This window comes from Danio rerio, chromosome 10, assembly GCF_052040795.2.
Source record: "Danio rerio strain M-AB ecotype USA chromosome 10, GRCz13ab, whole genome shotgun sequence".
Lineage (NCBI taxonomy): Eukaryota > Metazoa > Chordata > Actinopteri > Cypriniformes > Danionidae > Danio > Danio rerio.
In genome coordinates, this window is record NC_141030.1 from 27,999,411 (window position 1) to 28,021,030 (window position 21,620).

General features: G+C 35.8%; 1 protein-coding gene and 1 long non-coding RNA gene across 3 annotated transcripts in view; one reads left to right on the forward strand and one right to left on the reverse strand.

Annotated features, from left to right (window-relative positions):
- Nucleotides 1-12,755, forward strand: part of LOC147835070 (uncharacterized) — a 32,437-nt gene extending 19,682 nt beyond the window's left edge. The window contains exon 2 of the long non-coding RNA XR_015501152.1: nt 12,035-12,755. This is a non-coding gene — a long non-coding RNA (uncharacterized LOC147835070). The remainder of the gene's footprint in view (nt 1-12,034) is intronic.
- The window catches only part of pitpnab (phosphatidylinositol transfer protein, alpha b), a 37,379-nt gene that overhangs the window by 15,297 nt on the left and 462 nt on the right, over nt 1-21,620 (reverse strand). For both annotated transcript variants that reach the window (XM_087270677.1, XM_087270678.1), the window contains exons 2-3: nt 12,622-12,652; nt 787-932 (exon numbers count right to left, since the gene is read on the reverse strand). The gene's annotated coding sequence lies outside the window, so the exon portion shown is untranslated. The remainder of the gene's footprint in view (nt 1-786; nt 933-12,621; nt 12,653-21,620) is intronic.

The window sequence follows — 21,620 nt, forward strand, 5'->3', positions numbered from 1 at the left end:
ATAACAGATATTCTTGACAGTGTATACATCACCAAGACTCTTTGGCAGACAGTGAACACAGCTGAGAAGATCATAGGGCACCTCTCTACTCCATTCAGGATATTTTCCTTTCATAATCCTCCAGTAAAGCTATGAAAGACTCAACCCATCCCTTGATGGTTTTGAAGAATTAGAGCCACAAGCTGTTAGAACTCGCAATTCCAATCAACTCACCCCACTCCGAAATATTATTTACAACTCTTTCCCCCAAAACCAGGATTCTCTCTCCTCACTACCACACATGAAATCCTCAAAACATTATGAAATTCTGAGTGTGCCTCACACAGGTGAGTGGACCTGACAAACCGCACGTAGAAAACACACTCTTTAATCTCAGACATTTTCCAGACACTTGCACCAGTTTGCACCAGACACTTTCTTACAATCAGACCATATCTCTACTGTGCATTTTTGAGTGTGCTTCACACAGGTGAGTGGGCTTGACAAACCATCTGTAGAGACCACCACTTCTTTCATGCACCAGTCACTTTACATAAACTCTATCTTACAAGGACTAAATTTTGTACATCTAATTATCCTCTTTTATGGTGACTTTTATTTTTAAGCTCAGTTGTATGAAAACACCAGGATATTCTGCTGTATCTCTCTGTTTATGAAAAAAAAAAAAACTCTGGTATGCAACAGCATGACAGTGTGCAAACGATTATTACCGCTCCACTTTTTATGTTAAAATAATCTAGCACATTTTATTTATACACGTATGTGTCAGTGTGTAAGTGTGAGTACCTCTGCAGGTGGTAGATTTTGTGTGTGTACTGGCCCTTCTCTCCATCCTTCTCATAGGGTTCGTTCTTTAGCACTTCCACACCTTCTCCTCCACCCGTCTCGTTCTTACTGGCCTCCGCTACTGAATATAGCTGCCCGACTTGATACTGTAAGACACACAGAGATATGTTCCACAATCACTAACTTCATGCACATTCAAATATCTGTTGTCTATTTAATCCTGGTGTGTGTGTGTGTGCGTGTGGGTGGGGGGGTGTGTGTGTGTGTGTGTGTGTGTGTGTGTGTGTGTATGTTTTCCTCCTCTATGGTACACAGAATGATAAAGGACAATGTTCTCTTTAATATCTTAATCACTTCTAATCCTGTAGAGGACCCAGTTGAAATATAAACACAAAATGCACCATGCAGATGAATGATGGGGGATATTGAAGTCTGCAGTGAATTTGATGCAATAAAAAGACCACAACAAATTCACTAAGCAAAACAAGAAACTAAGCAAAGAACAACATGTCCAAATAAACTGGTTCTTTTTATGCAATTCATACTGAAAAAGTGAAGTCTGAAAATGTCCCAAAAAATAAGTGGCTTGAATCTGTTTAATCTTACACTGAGCTAAACATGTTCTTCTCTTCACTGTACAGAACATTTAGACATTGCAAAAGCATTTTAAAATGTTTTAATACAACTAATCCAAATGCACAAATAATAATAATTCATATGACAATATATCTCAGGCGTACATCAAACTATTCAAAGAGTTTACACTTAGATATTCCTTGATAATGTTAGCAGGTTTGGCATTCTGTCTCGGGAGAGAACCCTGAGCTTAAAGATAATTGAGCGCTGATCAATAAACATGTAAAGGGTAGAAAATTAGGCAGTTCCTGAGAGCTCTCCGAATTCATTCAACCTATTCCTTGATTATTGGGGGCAACCTTAGAGAAATAGACCTCCAACCACACCAGTGCATACCCACGCGGAAAAAGCTCAGTACTAAAGTGCTCATATATTGTTCCTATTGGTTTATTTAATTCACTTATGTCACATGTCTTTGGATTGTAGGAGGAAACCGGAGTACCCGGGGGAAACCCACGTGAGCACAGGGAGAATATATGTAAACTCTGCACAGCATGACAACTTTCCCAGTTGGGACTCGAACCGGTCACCTTTTTGCTTTGAGGCAACAGTACTAGCCACTGAGCCTCCATTTCACCCAATCCTGGATTAATCAAAAAAAAAAAAGAGGAGGAGGGAGATGGGGTGGATGGGGGTTCTTTAAAAAAACTAAAATAAGGAAGTAAAGGTAAACGATTGATTGGGGGATGGGGGACCAGCCGTGACCAATCATATCACATGCTCCTCTCGAAATAAGTTTGAGAAACTTTACTTAGTGCTTGTGTTAAAGCCAATTTACAAAAGTGATTTTAAGTGTATAAAATACATGTTAAATGCAATTGTCTAGTTTGATGTTCTTTAATAAACTTTGTTAAAAAAATAAAAATGTTCTAACCTCATTAATTTATGTAAAAATAATACAACTGACTAAATCTGACCTGTTATAACTGACTAAATCTGAACAGTAATTGTTTAAATTAATCAAATATTAAGAGGTCATTCATTTTTTTGAATTGTGTTTTTACATGATAGTGAATGGGTAAAATCTAGAGGTTTGCTGGATAAAGGCAAAAGTATAAAGTTTTAAAATGACCATCATCAGAACATTTTATTTGTGTTTAAAAGATGTTTAATAGATGTCCAGACATCTCATTATTGAAAACCTATGAGATGTCTAACAATAGCTTAAAATAGACTAGTCATTAAATAGACAGAAGACAGAGATGAATGACATGTGAAGTCTGACTCATCTGTCTATTTGGTGATTAGTCTATTTTTGGATCATTGTTAGATGCCTAATAGATTTTCACCCAATTTTAGCCAAGACATCTGTATTTGGACGTCTATTAGACATCTATTGAATACAAGATATCTATCAAATACAAATGAATGAGAAACTGCTTTTTGATGTACCCAAGTGACACAACGATGTGAAGATTGAACAGGTAATTTTGAGAATTTCGATTCTGATCTGAGAAATGCACCAATGCGACTGAGAAAAACTGTAATAAATGATTTCTGTTTTAAACAAGTCAGTATTTGTTTTAAATATGCAAATACTGTTTGATAGACTTTTATTTGTAACTGAAAGATTTAGTGTCTTGACACACATGTTTTGAGTCAGCAGCCTCGACTCCCGGGTCCAAGCTGAGCCAGCAGCTGAGACTCAGGCTACAACACCTCCTGAATCTTACCAAGAAACAGCCAGACTTTCTAAATGAGGATATGCATTCCTAAACACAGCGTCCATAACACATCAGTGAGTTTATGTGAGAGGGAGAAAAAACGGAAGAACAGGAGGGAAAAAAAATAACGACGTGGAGCAAACTGCCTATTTATACCAGTCTGGCAGAGAGAATGACAGACAGAGGAGAAAAATGAGAAAGAAAGAGGGAGGGAAAGAAGGTGACAACATGATAGATAGATAGATAGATAGATAGATAGATAGATAGATAGATAGATAGATAGATAGATAGATAGATAGATAGATAGATAGATAGATAGATAGATAGATAAATTTATGTATCCACATGCAGCAGCATCTTTAATCTGCCAATCACAGACTTCATCTCTCCTCTCAGCCAATCAGAATCCAGCAACAGTATGCGTCACTCTGCAGCATGCTATGAAAATCCAACCTACATCACACATTATCATCCCACTCACTCTGCAAACCACACACACACAGGGTTTCGTCTGCAGCGGATGTGCTTTTTACTAGTTTTTGTGTGCCGAATATCTATTTTTAAAGTGACATTGCATAAAAGCGTAATCTTTTTGAATGAGCAGCATGTGATGTGTGTGTAGGCTCTATGAGAGTCTTGTTAAGCCCTGATTATAGTTCACTGATGGTGATGGACAGACTAAAAGATGTGAGCTCAGACTAATCGACAGGCTAACGGACAGAAACGGTGTCTCTATCTAGCCTACAATGATAGACAGCCTATGATGCTTGTGTATGTGTCTGTGTATGTGTGTGTGTGTTTAGGACTAAAAACAGGAAGAACAGAAATGAGGGAGTGTCATAAACCGCCCAGCTGCCCCCTTAAGCAAGTAAGCTTTCTTAATCCATCATTCCCCGCTGAATGAATGGACTCCAGGAATAGCACTTTGCCCTCTTGCTATAAACAACATCCGCCAAATAAAATGTCTTTTAAGGCTCCTGAAAGCAGATGAAGGATCAGGGCTTTAATTCATGGGAGCTTATCTGAAAACGCTGCTCTCTGCGCTCAAAAGAATTCGCCAGCGACTGTTGTTATTTATTTGTATTTCTGAAATCATTAAAGTTAATGACCAATGATTCTGTGAATTTAATGAAGATGAAGAGCATGGAGGGTTAAAATGCTGCAAATTATTTAGCATGTATTTTTATATTTTCCTCCAGCAATTTGAGAAACTTCTTGTCAGCAATCTGAAAATAAAATATACTGTAGCTATCGCTGATAGCTTAATAGGCAATGCGCCGACAAATATTAAAATTTTCTGCTTCAGGCATCCCCCTTTTTCTCCAGCCTCACTTCCTGTCTACATATTGTCTTATCATAAAGACAAAAATCCTAAAAATAAATCGTAGTAAAACAATTACTGTATCTCCCTGCAGCCCAAGACCGGTTACTCACTGAAGCTAAGCAGGGCTGAATCTTATCAGTACCTGGATGGTTGATCACATGGAAAAACTAGGTTGCTGTTGGAAGTGGTGTTAGTGAAGCCAGCAGGGGGGTCCTAATGCCCCAGTATAGTGAAGGGGACACTATACTGTCAGTGGGTGCCGTCTTTCGGCTGAGACGATAAACCGAGATCCTGATTATCTGTGGTCATTAAACAAATCCCATAGCACTTCTCGTAAAGAGTAGGGTGTAACCCCTGTGTCTTAGACATATTACCTCAATTAGCAATTACCCATCATGCCCTCCCAATCCACCGAAGACACCCCCTCGTGATTGTGAAGGGCGTTGGGTTTATGGCCTTACACAATGAATCAGCTATGTAAATACACACATTACATTACATAAAATTCTATTGTTTGTTTCTTGTAGTTAGTTATGCCTCTAGGTGGCGACAAGTGAAACAAAATGGCATCCATACAATGCAGTAGCCAATAAACAGTACATGAGATGTGGCATGTCCAAATTCATAGTATTAATAGACAAAAAATGCCCAACTGACTTGCCACTTTTAGCGAGATTACAAAGTTTGAATTTGATGGACACTTAACTATCCTCTCAGGCCATGGTTGACAATTTGTAAATGGCAGTGAGGCAACAATACTGACACTGTAGATTAAATGACAATGAGAACATATGATCAGAATCAGCCTGATCTCATGAAGAAACGTACATATATTATGTTTTGTTTTGTAACTGAATAATTTGTTACGAAAATAATTTTTTAAAGGAGGTGTGGCTCCCACACCCACCCCTAAACCCAACCGATAAGCAAATCATACTAAATAGTATAAGTGAGATCAGATTTTGTACAAATTTTCGACTAAATTAAAAAATTACAAATTGCCATTAGATAGCATTGGCAGAATATATATGCAGACACGTATATCTGAATTTCATTCATGCTACACACACTGACACTATATAATGCAAACATTTTTAACAATAAATAGTTTTGGAGGCAAAGACTTTCTTTAATGTCTGAGTTTGAATCATTTAGTCAAGCGATTTGTTCAAAATGCTAATTCAGAAAGGAAAGAAATGTGTAAGTCATTGAATCATTTAACTAATTCATTTTAAATCTAATCAAAATTAAGTTTGATTTAAAATGAACAGAAAATATTTGAGTAAGTCATTGAATAATTCAACCAATTGATTTTAAAACTGATTAAAATTAAGATTGATTTAAAATGAACAGAAAATATTTTGACTAAATTGACACATCTACACGATAAAAAGTAAATGAAGAATCTAAAACCTTTTGTTAGTCGGTTATTTATTATCAAAAGAGTGGATTTAAGGTTATACATATGTTCCAATTATTAAAAGCTGTCAAAATGTATAAATGTTTTATTTCTTTATGTCAATAGTAAACATCTGGTAAAGAATTTTACCGTTTACTACAGTATGATATAGGGCTGTGCATTAACACGATATTTAATCATGGACGAACAAAATTACTACATGATCCACTTTTGAGGAAAAATCATTGTATCGCCATATATTCCTAAACATACATGGTAAGAGTATATATTTTTTATAGGGACATTAGTTTGGTTGTATTGTACCTTTTTTTTAATAATTTGCAGCATAGTCTTAAAAAGCCAACTTGTAAAAGAATCGGGATAAAAATTGTGAATCATGATTTCCCCAGAAATAATCGTGTTATTTTTTCCATATCGCCCACCCATAGTTTGATATACTTCTAATTGAAAACCTGTAGTGAATACTAACTTTGTTTATTGAACTGTTGTATAGATTCAATATCAAATTCAAAGACATGCTGTTGGTCTGAAACCACAGCACTTTTTCTGTAGTGTGGTTTTCCTTGAGTACTGTATATAACACTGCTTCATTTAAACGGCATTGTTTAAAAGACTGTGGTGAAACTTTGCATACTTTATAAAATCTACATAGCCATACAACCAAGAACAAAGTAAAACCTTTATAAATTATGAATCAACCTTCATAAATAAAGATGCTTCCCTTCAACAATGATTTTCCAGGAAAGGTGCTCTCAAGCAGCCAATCATATTTTATCTGATGTTATTGAGAGCATTTCAACAATAAATAGCATTACTCTGACCAAAAAATACACTAATCAGTGGAAATTGTGAGAAATAAGATGTTTAACTCAACTCAGTATAAATCTAAACTGTTTAACACACATGTAAGTGTGATCACAGTGAATGCAATGCAATCTAAAAGCTGTTTTTTAAACATTTTTTTAAACTCCCGCTGGGTGCGAAGAGGAGACTCTGACCTAACAGGAAGGACTTGTATTAAAATGTCTCTTCCTAGACATATTTTATGTGACAGAACTGATTATACTATTATCTAAGTGGATCCTGGCTGACAGTACTTTCTGGCAAAATATGCTGAGGTATGTAAAAATGAGTATAGATGAAAAAGAGTGGCTTCAAGGTTAAAGCAAACCATTCATTTCCATAATCCAGCCCAGAAAGAGGGTTTGTCCCCCAGGGCAGGTCCTGTCTGCCCATTTATAGCTGAACATACAAGAAAATTACTGAGAAATGATTAATAGAGACATAAACAGCAAGAGTTGGGTAGTCTACAAGCAGCTGCATTCCTTTATAGGAAGTGATAACATTATTAATCATGTAATGGCTCTTAAAGGTACAGTACAGTATGTTGGATGTGCCGATCTTGATTTTTCAGAATCAATTTAGATTGATCAACTGTACTACTAACATGCAAAGGGGTTGATTTCAATACCAATGGGATATATGCCGAGCTAATGTGTTTCCCATACTGATGCACTGCCGGTGACCTGTTACTGTGAATTTTTTTCAATTTTATAAAATTCCTTTTACAGCATCGATGTTGTAATGTAATTCAAATACAATCAGTTAAACAGACTTTTTCATTCATTTAGTTGCTCAAGCATAAAACGAGACAAAAAGCCGTTTGCTCGCACGCGCCCTTCAGAATCGGCAGGTTAGCGCAGAAGCTCCATTGAATATACTGGGGTAAAATAAATGCTCATATTATAAAGACATGGCGGGGAAATGTAATTTATTGCAGGGCTTCTTGTATAATCTGAGACACACTTTTTATCGGATATCACTCAGCCAGTGGAGATCGCTGATTTTTAGGGCCTGCTCACACTATGCCATCTGTACCGTGCACAGGCCCGTTTCCCGGATCGTTTGAGAAGTGTGAGTGCGCTGAATCGGGCTCAAGCACGGGCTTATACACAGGTCTGCAAATCATTCATAAAATTGTTCAATTTTAAAGACATTTTCAGGAAAATAAAGATTAAATTTTTTTTTTTTCATAAAGTTTGCTTGACCGATTTTGACATCAAGTTCAACATTTTTGTATGTAATGACTCAAGTAATAAAATGAGGACTATTAGTTTTATTTGGAATGACTATTCAGCATTCACAAGTTTAGTTCATTTTGACTGACATGACAGAAGCAGATGATAATGTTATAAATAGCAGAGAGTTGTATGAAAGCAATTGATGCTTGTCCAAAAGCATTCACAATTTGTTGAAAAGAATGAGAAACTGCTACTAGGATGTGCACAAATGGCTAATTGTTTTGAGAAATGCATTAACTGTTGTGCAAATGTAAATAGTGTAGTGAGAAATGCACCAAAGCGACTGAGAAAAACTGTATAACATTATCATTTGCTTATGTCATGTCAGTCAAAATTAACTAAACTTCCATTAACATTCCATATTCCATAAACATTCCATATAAAACTAATAGTCTTTATTTCATTATTTGAGTCATTACATACAAAAATGTTGAACTAGTTGTCAAAATCTGTCTAGCAAATTTTGTTAAAAAAAATTTTAATCTTTATTTTTCTGAAAATTACTTCTAAATTAAACAATTTCATGAATGATTTACTGACTTGTGTATGTTGTAGATTCAGTTCGAATATGTTCTGCAATATAGTTTACAGTTGTGCCCAGCTTTACCCAAAGGAAGTTTATGCTTGTTGTATATAAGGGTGTATTTATTCTTTTGCACATTGCTGTGAATAAATTAGAATTGCAACGCAACGAGCAAATGCAGTAAAACTGTGAAACCTACATATTCAGTGTCTTGTACTCAGATACCTCACTAAATGCAGTGATGTCTAACTTTACTGTAGTTTTCAATTGGCTGTGCAAATAGTATAAAGTGCTGTCTTGAGCATTTTCAGCAATTGCATTTTTTGCATTGAAAAAAGTGTCCAGAGTAAACTGTCATAATGAAAACATGACAAAGCCATTTGACTATCTTGTTCATAAACAATGGTGTCAGGACTTTTCATCTTGATGACACTGACACTTTGATTGACATAAATACTTGCTTTTGAGCAATGAACTATCCCTTTTGAGCATTTGACGCGCTTTTGCAGGTTATCAGCTAGGTTTTGCAGTTTGTACTAATTGTTTTGAGAAATGCATTAACTGTTATGCAGAAATGCACTAGTGTTGTGAGAAACGCACCAAAGTGACTGAGAAAAACTGTAAATTAGAACTGCAACGAGCAAATGCAGTAAACATGTGAAACATACATATTCAGTGTCTTGTACTCAGACACCTCACTAAATGCAGTGATGTCTAACTCTGCTGTAGTTTTCAAATGGCTGTGCAAATAGTATAAAGTGCTGTCTTGAGCATTTTCAGGGAGTGTCACCAAAATCTGACTTTTTTGCATTGAAAAAATGTCCAGAGTAAACTGTCATAATGAAAACATGACAAAGCCATTTGACTTTCTTGTTTATTTACAATGGTGTCAGGACTTTCATTTTGATGATACTGACACTTTGATTGACATGAATACTTGCTTTTGAGGAATGAACTATCTATTTTGAGCATGTGACACGCTTTTGCAGGTTATCAGCTAGGTTTTGCAGGATGTTTTCCATAGGATGGAGGAAGAAGAAACAGGTCCAATTGAACTGTAACAGTTACTGACAAAGTCCCGGTCAAAGTCCCATACATAATCGTTTTTGTTGCTCCTTACTTTAATTTCATTAACTTAGGCCACATTTACTTTGCACTGTTTAAGTGACCCAGTTCTGATTTTTTTTCTCCCATGTGGCACAGATCGGATCAGATTCAGGCCTTGTTCATATGTGGAAATTTATCCGATATAAATCGGATCTGTGTTCTCGTGTCTGCAGTGTAAGCAGGTAGATCGGATTTTCACCTGTCAATGCGAGTCACGCATCATTAAAAACCGTAGCGAATGATGTCAAGTCTAACACTTTCATTTCAGAACCGATATCAGCAAAGTACCAAACCTTAAATCTCAAACACAAGGGCTTAAACAGCTTTTATATTGTCATATAGCACAGGTATTGAAGCATGTTAACGAGAGCAAGAGAGTGCAATGTCCGTCACGCAACCAATATAAACTAATATAAGACTAGTGCATACATCACGTGCATAAATCACACCATGGACATTACATTAAGATGCCCAAACGTTTAAAAAAGCCTATTTATTGAAAGAAAATGTACAAATGAGAACATTTCTGTCATAAACTATAGTAAAACAGCTTGTAAAAAGCTGCAAACAGATTACATACAGGAATAGTGAAAAGAGCACTCTTTAATTATCAGCTGTCAGCGCCTGCTTTTTTTTCCCCTGGTCATTGCGTCTTTGCCGTGTGCTGTGTAAATGCAGATGATCGGATACGAGTCACTTTTAAAGATGATGTAAGCAAATCATCAAAAAAAAATCGTAAAAAGTCACAAAATCGTAATTGAGCATCAAGATCTGCAGTGTAAATGCAGCCTTAGTGCTGTGATACACACTGCAATGAAAGGTCATTTTTAAAACCCATAATAGGGGCTCTTTAATGCTTTGAACTCTGTTCAAGACTTCCTAATATATCCATACCAATGACATTTTAGGAAAATAGAGTGAGGTTTGTGTGCAGGTCTGGAACAGACATTGGCTGAAATACAACAACAACAACAAAAAGGCTGCTTGCAGATTACGCAAGTTAGGTATATTGTATAAAACGCTGAATCATTCAGAGACAACTAGCGAATATGTCATCTGATTATTCAGAACCAGTGGTACCCAAACTTTTCAAAATCCTTAATGACCCCTCATGGCCTTAAACAGACAAGATTTGTGTTTGAAAACAGCTGTTGTTATATATTTTTTTTAAAATGCAAGAACCGTGTAAAGATTAAAATAATAATATGCCACATTTTATGAGAAATATGCTTATTTTTTCCTTTAATATTCGCTATAAAGCAGTGGTGCCCAAACTAGGGCCCGCGGGCCAAAGTTAACCCATGGTAACCTTTGATTTAGCCTGCCATCCCTCTGACAAGCGAGGAAGAATGATGGGGGTGTTTCTAGATTGTCAATTTAAATTTAACGAAACCCTCTGTTTGTTTCATTGTTGAAAGCTAACAGAAATTAAATGTTTCAAATAAATGCGTAAATTTATTCATTCATTCATTCTTTTTTTAGTTTAGTCCCTTTATTCATCAGGGGTCACCACAGCGGAATGAACCGCCAACTTATCCAGCATATGTTTTACACAGCGGATGCCCTTCCAGCTGCAACCCTTCACACGGAAACATCTCTACATTCTCATTCACACACACTACGGACAATTTAGCCTACACAATTCACCTGTACTGCATGTCTTTGGACTTGTAGGGGAAACCGGAGCACCCGGAGGAAACCCACGTGAACACGAGAGAACATGCAAACTCCACATAGAAATGCCAACTGACCCAGCCGAGGCTCGAACCAGCAACCTTTTTACTGTGAGGCGAGAGCGCTATCCACCCTGCCACCGCGTCGCCTGGCGTAAATTATTTTTTTATTGATTTTGTTTGAATGTATCTACTGTTACCCAACAATGCTGAGACTTTGGTGAGCAAATCAAGTCAATGCCAGATTCTGCTTGATTAGTGTACTCAGCATTGAACTCCAGTGTGTTATAAATGTTTTTGGAAATAAGTTAGAATTTAAAATGTTATACTGCATTAGTTAATACGATTTAAAGTAATACCTTCTAATTATTTTGAATAAATTAGGAAATTACCCATGGTAATTTTAATGTAATATAGTTTGGTATATTTACCTTCGGCCCAAATATATATATATATATTTTTTGGCCTTCATGTAAACACGTTTGGGCACCCCTAATATAAAGGCTAAAGCTCAGATTATGATCTAATAAAAGAAGCAACATTATGAATTAAAATGCAGATTTATATTTTAAACAAAACAAAACATATGTTGTTTTTTCTGTCATAAATTATTTGAAGCTTGCATTGTGCTTTATCCAGTAAGGTGTACACAGACACCTTTGAAGCTTTGCATTTTCAGCTTCTAAAATACTGTCTTAGAAGGTGTGTAAATCTCCCCAAAAATGCTAAATATACCTATATAAGTGCCATTTGGCTATTCCCCACATTTTCCGCCTCAAGCATAAAGGTGAAAGCCTGAATTGCATTTCTTTTTTCGCAGATTACAATTGTTCATGAGACTAGACGACGACAAGAAAAGCTGAGAGAGACAGAAGCAGAAGGATGTGGTATCAGGTAACTCATTAGATATGCACGACCAGATCACTGAGCACAATGACACGCTAGAGGATCATGGGAAATGAGGAGACTGGGAGACACAGGGAAAGCTCACTCTGAATGGGGCAAATGAAAGTATGAGAGACAGAGAGGAAACAAACATGCGGGAATTGCTGACTAGGCCAAAAGCACAGCTATTAATATTGGCGCATTAGCGATTCTGCATGAGCTGAACGAGATGAAAACAGCATGGGAGAGAAAAGATTCATCCTCTCCCTGAGATAAGTGACTCATAAGTGACTGAATGACATAGCGGTATGCCGATTTGTGGCTTAGTGCACATGGAGAGCCTCACGAAACTACATCGTGACTCCTCTGCTGTCAGAACGAGCTAAGACTGAGTCATCCGAACTCAACACATGCAAATCAGACAATGACACCGCACACATACATAGCAAAACAATGCTTGGTATCAGTGTCACTAACAGCGTTTTCTACACAAACACAAGCATGCACACAATTTGCACTTACCTCCTCCACAGAAATCGGTAGGATCACTCGACTGCAAGAGAACAAGAAAAACTAATTAGACTTAAAATCTAGCAACAAACATTACCATCATGTGGTTAAATCTCTAAAAACATATATTAAAATGTTGTTCAAGTCACTGTTTTGACAGTTTCTCGAAATATAAGCACAATAGACAACATATATTAATGTGAAAGCCCAATAAATCTATTTCTGAGGCTGTATATGTTTGTTTAAAATGTAGAATTATGAAATTATACATTTTATATAAATATTTACTTACTTAAGATGCTGTTTCATAACTAGTTTTTATGAGGTGGATCATTAGCCCAATACTCAACTCTCAATCTGGAAGACCAGGACACACACACACACACATACTCTACAGACAATTTAGCTTGCCCAATTCACCTATAGCACATGTCTTTGGACTTGTGGGGGAAACCGGAGCACCGGGAGGACACAACCCGAACACGGGGGAACATGCAAACTCCACACAGAAATGCCATCTGGTCAAGCCGCTTTTCGAACCAGCGACCTTCTTGCTGTGAGGTGACGGTGCTAACTACTGCGCCGTTGCCCTTTTATATCGACATTTTATTTAAATATTTTTTAAAATACTTTTGTTTAAAAAACATTCTTATATGCTGATTTAGTGATAATAAAAGTTCTTATTGTTATTGTTAACAGCTGGTGGCTTAATAATTTATTGCATTAAGTGTTTCTAATAGGATTTATTTTTAGGGATTTGTTAATAAACAGCAAAATTGAAGAAACTATTTATTAAAAACATTAATCTCATTATTACATTATGTTTTTTATGTGTTTGCAGTCATATTTGGTCAATTTAATGCATTGTTCCTAAATAAAAGTATGAATTCGTCTTAAAAATGAGTCCCAAACTTTGAATGGTGCATACAATATAAAGTTCTATCATAAAAATATAAATAATTGTGATCTGAAAAATCATCTGATATCCTGATTTTTTGATAATGAAATAGTTCTTATTGTTGTTGAGTTATTGTTAACAGCTAGGTGGCTTAATAATTGTTTGGATTAGGTGTTTCTAATAGGATTTATTTTTTGGGGATTCATTAATAAACAGAAAAATGGAAGGAGCAGTATTTATTTAAAACGTTAGTCTTATTATTACGCCAGCCAGTCTCTAATTGTGAATTTAATTAATTCTATTTTTTATCAACCTTTTTTATCTATTTTTAATCACACTTCATAAAAACAGTCTGCAAAGACACTTTGATTGACATTATCCCTTTATACATGTCATCAGAGGGAAAAGCCCTGCCCCTTAATGATAATTTCTCCCTCAATGGTACAAACAGCCCTGATTGAGATGCAGCCACCCACCATTAGTGTTTTCACCTGCTGAAGATAATGTCAGCGACTAAGATGATTAAAACTGTGGAGTTTTAGGATGTACAAATGAACACTGTAGTCTTTTCTCTGAAAAGAGAGGAGAGAGCATAATCTCATTTGAATGTAAAGCTACAGTCACCAAAATGGCACAATTTGGACCAAAGCCTAAAAGGGCCAGTTTCAAAGATTATAAAAACGTATTTGTGTCATATTTTGAGGGGCATTCTACTCTGGGGACATCAGAGACTTATTTTACATCTTGTAAAAGGAGGCAAAAAGGTTCCCTTTAAATACTCTTCTACATTTTGTCTGTGACAGTTGATTTCTGACAATTTATTTAAGCGCAAATTAATTACTAACCACATTAATTTAGCATTAATTTTAAACACATTTCACTATTGTCAAATATAATCTCCATTTTTATACTTTTTCGTTGACATAATTCCACCATCTTCTACGTCTCATCTCATATTCCTGATAAACCCAAACTTTAAACATTTCACAACAGCAATAGAGAAACTTAAACCCAATCTCCACACCAGGACCTGCTTGGCTTTGTCTCATCAACAAAGGTTATATTTAGCGGCCTAGAGTATCATAATACAGAATGAATCTGTTCATATTAGCAAACCTATAAAAGCTATTCCTTGTCATGAGCATCTCCAATATCTGTGTACGGTTTCTGGATGGCAGTTGGCAGCAAACCAAACTCTGTGCATATATAATCAATACTCAGCAGTAAGACAACACCACTACTGCGCTCCATTCCAGCACTGCTCTCTCATTATCTGCCCTATGACATGAATGCACACATTTTAGCACAAACTGCATGTCACTTATTAGGGTTCTCTGACAGGTACCATGCACTTGTCAAGAGATCATGGACCTGATTGACCTTTAAATGGATAATTAACCTAAATGATAATATGCTGTTAATTTACTCACCCTCTAGCCATCTGAGAGCTTTTTTTTCATTCAGAAGAATATTAAAGATAATTTTTTGCTTCTTTTAAAATGTGGTCCTTGGTGGTTCATTGAATGCTACATCTTTCAGAACTTTAAAAGACAAAAAAAAAAATGCCTTTATGCATAAAACAAAATCAAAATGCATGTATTTTAACAATACATTAAGCTCATCTGAAATGAAACAATTACACTGTGCATTATTTACAACATTATTACTTTAAATTCACAGCCCACAAAAAAGTCCTGAGCATCTTTATGACATTCTTGACACACAAACAAGCAATTTATGTGGGAATGCACCAAAATGTAATATTTGGCCAATGCAGATAACTGATAACGCTTTGTTTAAAAGCCAATAACTTATATATAGGCTGATGGAAGCCAATAACTGATATATAGGCTGATAAATATAAATCTTGTTTTTTTTCTAAACCTTATTGTAATAAAAGGCAAACAAATGAAGGGAACAGCTTTTTTCTTTTCTTTTTTCTTTTTTTTCTTTCTTTCTTTTTTTTTTTTTTTTTTTTTTGCAAATTGCAGATCTAATATCACCTTTTTCACAGGTAAAATCTCTTGCACTGCCTACATCTTGCCTTTGGCTAAAGCATTTATAAAATCTGCTGTACAAAATGATGTTTGCTGTTTGTTCAAGCTACTTGTTTAAAGTGAGTCAAAACAACACAATTCTTAAGTTTTTTTTGCTGCAGATTGGAATGTTATCTCTTGATTAAATGGGAGTTATAAGTGGTTATCAGCTGATATATATGAGCCAGCAGGGGCCTTCTTGTGCCTACGAGTAGGCTCAGAAGGCTGTTATGATCCACCAGATCCATTAACCATCCATAGATCACATATCACTGCAGCCAAAAGTTAACGAGAATTATTTATTTATCAAATTTCGCATTAATTGTATTTTATTAACGTTTACCCCTACCCCAACCCTAAAACCAACATTCACACTAATGTAAAAACTGATCTGGACTTGGAGTCTTCTCTTTTAGTATAGCTCATTAACCATGTGCATGATAACTGGCTTCTGAGCCTACTAGTAGCCGCAGAAGGCCCCTACTGGCCCATATCTATCAGCTGATAACCACTGATAATGCCCATTCAGTCGAGCGATAACATTCAAAGCAAGTGTTTCTAGGGGGGGAAATGAATTGTTTTTGTTAAATCCACTTAAAACTTTAAAAAATAATAAGTTAACTTGATTGCTTCATGTTTTCCCTATACAACCCCCCAACATGTTTACAAAATACCAAGGAGCAGGGTTTCTGCCAAAATGTTCTTCTTTAATGTTCTATTGACAAAAAAAAGATATCTAAGTGAGTAAGTTAAAAGCAAATATAAGTTTTTGGGTGAACTACTGCTGATCAGTGACGTAAAGTAGGGATGTAACCGTATCAGGTATTTATTGAGTAATTTACAGGAAAACAAAACTAATGAAAAGACTCGAAAAAAGTGTCAAAAGTACTTATTTACCTTAGCACTGAACATATCAATGACATACAAATTAGCCATCTATCTGTAAGTTTTGAAACAGGAACTTCAATTTTTCAATTTTAATAACAAAAAACTATAAAACCATGTAGAAAAAATAAAGTTTCAATTTAGTAATGAAAACTCATCACATTAAACATTTAATCACTCACTCACTTGGATAGAGATGTTTTTTTTTTTTTTTAAGAAAAATTATCATATAAATATAATCTGGCAAATGCTGGGATCTATGGGCATTTATAATGTCCCCTGCAACAGAAAAAAACCCTTTCATTTGAGACTGAAGTTTCTGGGACAGAGAGATATGATTTAGCCAAGGTTGACCGCAGTGGGTAACGCTGTGCATTGTCTTTCCACCACTTGAGACGACAAGCCGTGAGTGAGATAGAGGTCTCTTTACGATACAAGTCAATGTCTGCATCAATCTAACAAGTGTGCTGTGTTCTGCAGTCCCCATGACTGTTTTTAGTCGTATTCCCGACTTATATTTCACCACAGTCTGGCAGTGCCTGCATACTGTTTTTTTCTTTATCTGTCACCTTTTCTCCTTTTTCGTATCTTTTTAGAAAGAAACCGAATTACTTCACACATCGGATTTAAAACCCGCTTTAGGTTCACACACTCCATTTCTGCATTACTGGATCTGTAGTGACAACAGACCGCAAAGGATAATGGCCACACCTAGGCTGATGGGAATTGTAGTTCCCGCTACCTCCCGTTCGCTTCATTCGCCTAAGCAAACTTTTCTCAGAAATATAGTTTTATTGAGTCATGCGCCTACAGTAATATTGAAAAAAGTTACTATTGCGGTATGACGGTATTTACAATATTGTTACATCCCTAACGTAAAGAGGTGATGAGAAATCATACTCAAGTAAAAGTACCATTACTTGCCTAAGAATGTAGTGCAAGTAGAGTAAAAGTATCTGCTGTAAATATTACTCATATGAGTAAAAAGTAGACAAAAGTACTCATTAATAGTGAGTATAACGTTTTAAAAAGCTGATGCGTTTACATTTAATCTGTGGATGTGTGTAAACGTAACATTCTGTAGTGCATTTAGTTATTGCCCAGCAGGCACACACCTACAATAATGACATCAAATGAATGATTTTCATTTCCAAACAGAATGCTACGTCCCCACGACAATGAGGTACAACATCAATCTGACGTAATGTTGACGTCTTGTACCTGCTGGGTGTTTAAGACCATTTCGGTCATCATACAGTAAACATCATTCAAAAAATCATCTTCTCATCAGTGACAAGCATCTAAACAGTCTCTGGGTCAATGCGTGTGACGATTTTGAACATGCCTTCAAACAGATTGCTGCAATCATAAAGCACACATGTCTTGCGGTATTTAATTATGATGCGATTTACCTTCTATGTGCGATTTGATTGGACAGGAATGACGGACTGATTTTTCTAATCCCCATAGAAAAGAAAAATTAAAGTAGTGACTGCAGATTAAAGGAAAGTAGTGGAGTAAAAGTAATGATACTGCACTAAAAATATACTCAAAAGAAAGTAAAAGTACACATTTTTAAAACTACTTAGTAAATTACAATTTCTGAGAAAAACTACTCAATTACAGTAGTTTGAGTATTTGTATTTATTTACTTTACACTACTGCTGCTAATATATGACCAGACATTCATGGGTAATACGATCTATGAGTATGAACAAGTCAAAAACTGCCTGTTACGAACATTATTTTGCAGTATAAAAGTCTTTGAGGAAATTTGTGCGCTCACCGTTGTGAAGTGTCACCATTTATCAAGCGCTGTGGTGGCGCAGGTGTGTTTTACTGTTTGCTGTTAGCTTCTGATAATAGCAGGAGTCACCTTGCCCTCCTGAGCTCTGCCTGTGTCCTGAACAGAGACTATCGGTCACCGTGTGGATTCGGTGTCTCATGTACTCTGCCTCCATGACACCCTGGCTACTTTCTGCATTATAAATGCCTTTGCCTGCATGGCTGCATTTGGGTCTATAAGACCAGCCTTACTTATTGTTTCAGTCACAAGACAATCAAGTTTACAAATAGATCCTGAAATTTGATATTCAGAGGATAGGTCAGTTTATCTAGTTTAATAAATGTTCAATAAACACATGTAAAATGGCATTTTACGAATTAGGATATTGTGTTGTTTTTCTTGTGTTATAGTGTAAAACTATAAATGTCTTTACTGTCATTTTTGATCTGTTAAAATGTTTTCACTGAAAATATTTAATATCCTTTTTTCAATTACTATTGTTATTCAGTTATAATCAATCAATCTACAAAAGTTTGTATTCAGAAAAGCATTCAATTCATGAAAATTTAATTTCAGCTAATAAATAATTATGACAAAATAACAAAAATTCACCATGATGAATATGGATAATCTTGGATATTGTTATTGATTTCTACTTGCCAAAAGTGCTGATAGTTAAAGAAAGCACCAATAAACTGCAAACCTGCCATGGGGGTTATACAATTTGATGTCTAATAAAGTATGTAGGAAATGCAGCAGACACTAGGGCTGGACGCTGAAGGGATCTTGATAAAATCAAGTCAAGTCAATAAAATATGTATGTATGTATGTATGTATGTATGTATGTATGTATGTAAGATAGATAGACAGACAGACAGACAGACAGACAGACAGACAGACAGACAGACAGACAGACAGACAGACAGACAGACAGACAGACAGACAGACAGACAGACAGACAGACAGACAGATAGATAGATAGATAGATAGATAGATAGATAGATAGATAGATAGATAGATAGATAGATAGATAGATAGATAGTATGCAGAACATGTCACTTAACTTCATTTTACTCTAAACATTTGATTTACATTTATTTCCATTTTCATGCTCAGTTTACAATGAATTGTGTAATTAAGCATACATTTATACAAAATATTAAGCTAAAAATTAGATACATCCTTTGTTAGTTTGTTAACAAAACAATGCCATTTTTGGGAACCTGAAAAGACCAATTTTTAAAAACAGGTTTCAAATTACAAGTTTTGAAAAGTATACCATTGTTTTTGTGTACTAAGTGTGATGTAATAGAGTCAACAGGCATGCACAAGTACTATATGTGTACAGTCGTACACTATAAAAAATGCTGGGTAACACACACCTTCTTAATGTATTCCCAACACAAACCAATTAAGTTAACTCAATCATTTTTTACAAATTTAAGGGGATTAAACATAAAACAGTTAGGTTGTCCTCAAAAAAAAAAAAAAAAAAATCCAAAAAAGAATTGTGTTGTTTCAATTAATTTCAAATGAGCACCTCTAACAAGCAGCAAAAGTAATTTTTTGATTGTATTGTTAGAGGTGTTATTGTTTTTTACCTCAAAAAGTGTGGTTATAATGGCCACTTCAGCTTGCAAGCTAATGCAGCTGAAATAGTGCTTGAAATGTCACTAAAATGCAGTATTTAAACCTACTGATTAAATGCAACACAAACTGCAAAAAGGTCCCCTTTTGGAGAAAAAAGAACTTCTCTTTTCACCAGGCTGGCTATGGGCCCGTGCCAGTATATTTACATTTTGTAGTGAATATCTCTTTAAGTAGTTATGTAGTGACATATTTAAAAACAACAACAACAAATCATCACTGACTCTGTCAGTGTAATTATGTATTTATCTTATGTAAATAATAAACACATAGGTTAAATATATTTTTCAAGTAATCTAACTTTAAACCAAAAATATGAAGCTGAATATCAAATATGAGAGTAATCAACATAAAATACATCTGATCAAAGAGGATACTGAAACCACACTCTATCAAAGGTCTAATTATTCACCTGAGGGTATTTTTAGTACTGAATGTTAGCCTATTTTTAGTGCATGAGTGAAAGCACGAAGTACCATGGACAGCAAACCAGCAAACCCTGAGGGACCTGAGGTGTACAAGCAGAGCCAAGAGAACATGCTCCTCAGTCTAAGCGAACGTGCCATTAGCATATGCCTTTGAAGTAGGTTACTTTCAAAAATAACACAATTATGGCTATTCAGTGTTGCAATGAGGATTTTATTTGAATGAACGGAAATCTCGTTCTCTGCGGAGCCCTCTCTCATGGCAAAATCTCCATGACGTGGCTCAACGTGACGTCAAAGAGATGCCGGCGACGAAGAGCGCATGGCATAATAATAAAACGCGTTAACGGCGCGTGGAAAAGCTTCAGCTCGCGGCTGAGTCATTGAGAAGACGCGTGAGCGCGCATTCCTGCACCTTCACAAAAGCGGATTTAAACAGAAAAAGGTATTTCTGAAGGACAAATGCTAGAAGAAAGTGTCTGGAACTGATTTTGAAACAGTTAATTCGTTATATTTTAGCAGATGTCCCAAATGATAATCTCAGGTTAGGGTTAACGTGTATTGTTACCACAGAAGTTATTCTGAGTGCTCTACATGGCAACCGCTGTTCAATCGCTGTTGAACATGCTAAGCTAAATAAGCAAACGAAATAGTATCTTTGTTTTTTTTCATTTTATTTCACACGTTTCACCCCTTGTGGTTGATATTTTATCTAAAAATGTCTTGACGATATTTTGACACTGGGGGCGCCAAAGCGTCATTTTGAGTTGCACGAGACTAAACGTCAAAGGGATTAGGCTAACAAAAAACAACTGACATAAATAATGTTAAAGTCCCTCAACCATCAAAATACTACCAAAATCCATTGTAAAACAAATACACAGACCGGCCTCTGTGATTTAGTTTTCATCGGGGACTTTAGGAAAAGCAGCTTCTCATATTAGGCAATACTGTTTGGAGATGAATAGAAAGCCTCATATGGTTTCACTGACCTTTCCGACGGTGCCTTCTGTGTTTGTGGGCAGAGATAGGTTATTAATATTTCAAAGGTGAATGACGGGGGAGGTTTCGAGTAGTAGGCTACCTATATTGTCAAGTTATAGATAGTCGAAATGTTCAATAAATCATTCGCGCGTCCTCGAGGGGTTAAGCGAAAATGTGAATGTCGCATTGTCACATTGTGATGAATGAACGGGATGTTTCTTAAAGTATTAGTATAAATACACCGGCGCCATTTAATATCGGAACGCGGTGTGCTCAATTCGCTCCGTTTCACCTTCACGAGCGTATCAATAACACAATGAAGATGCCATTAAACTCTATAGATAGCCAAA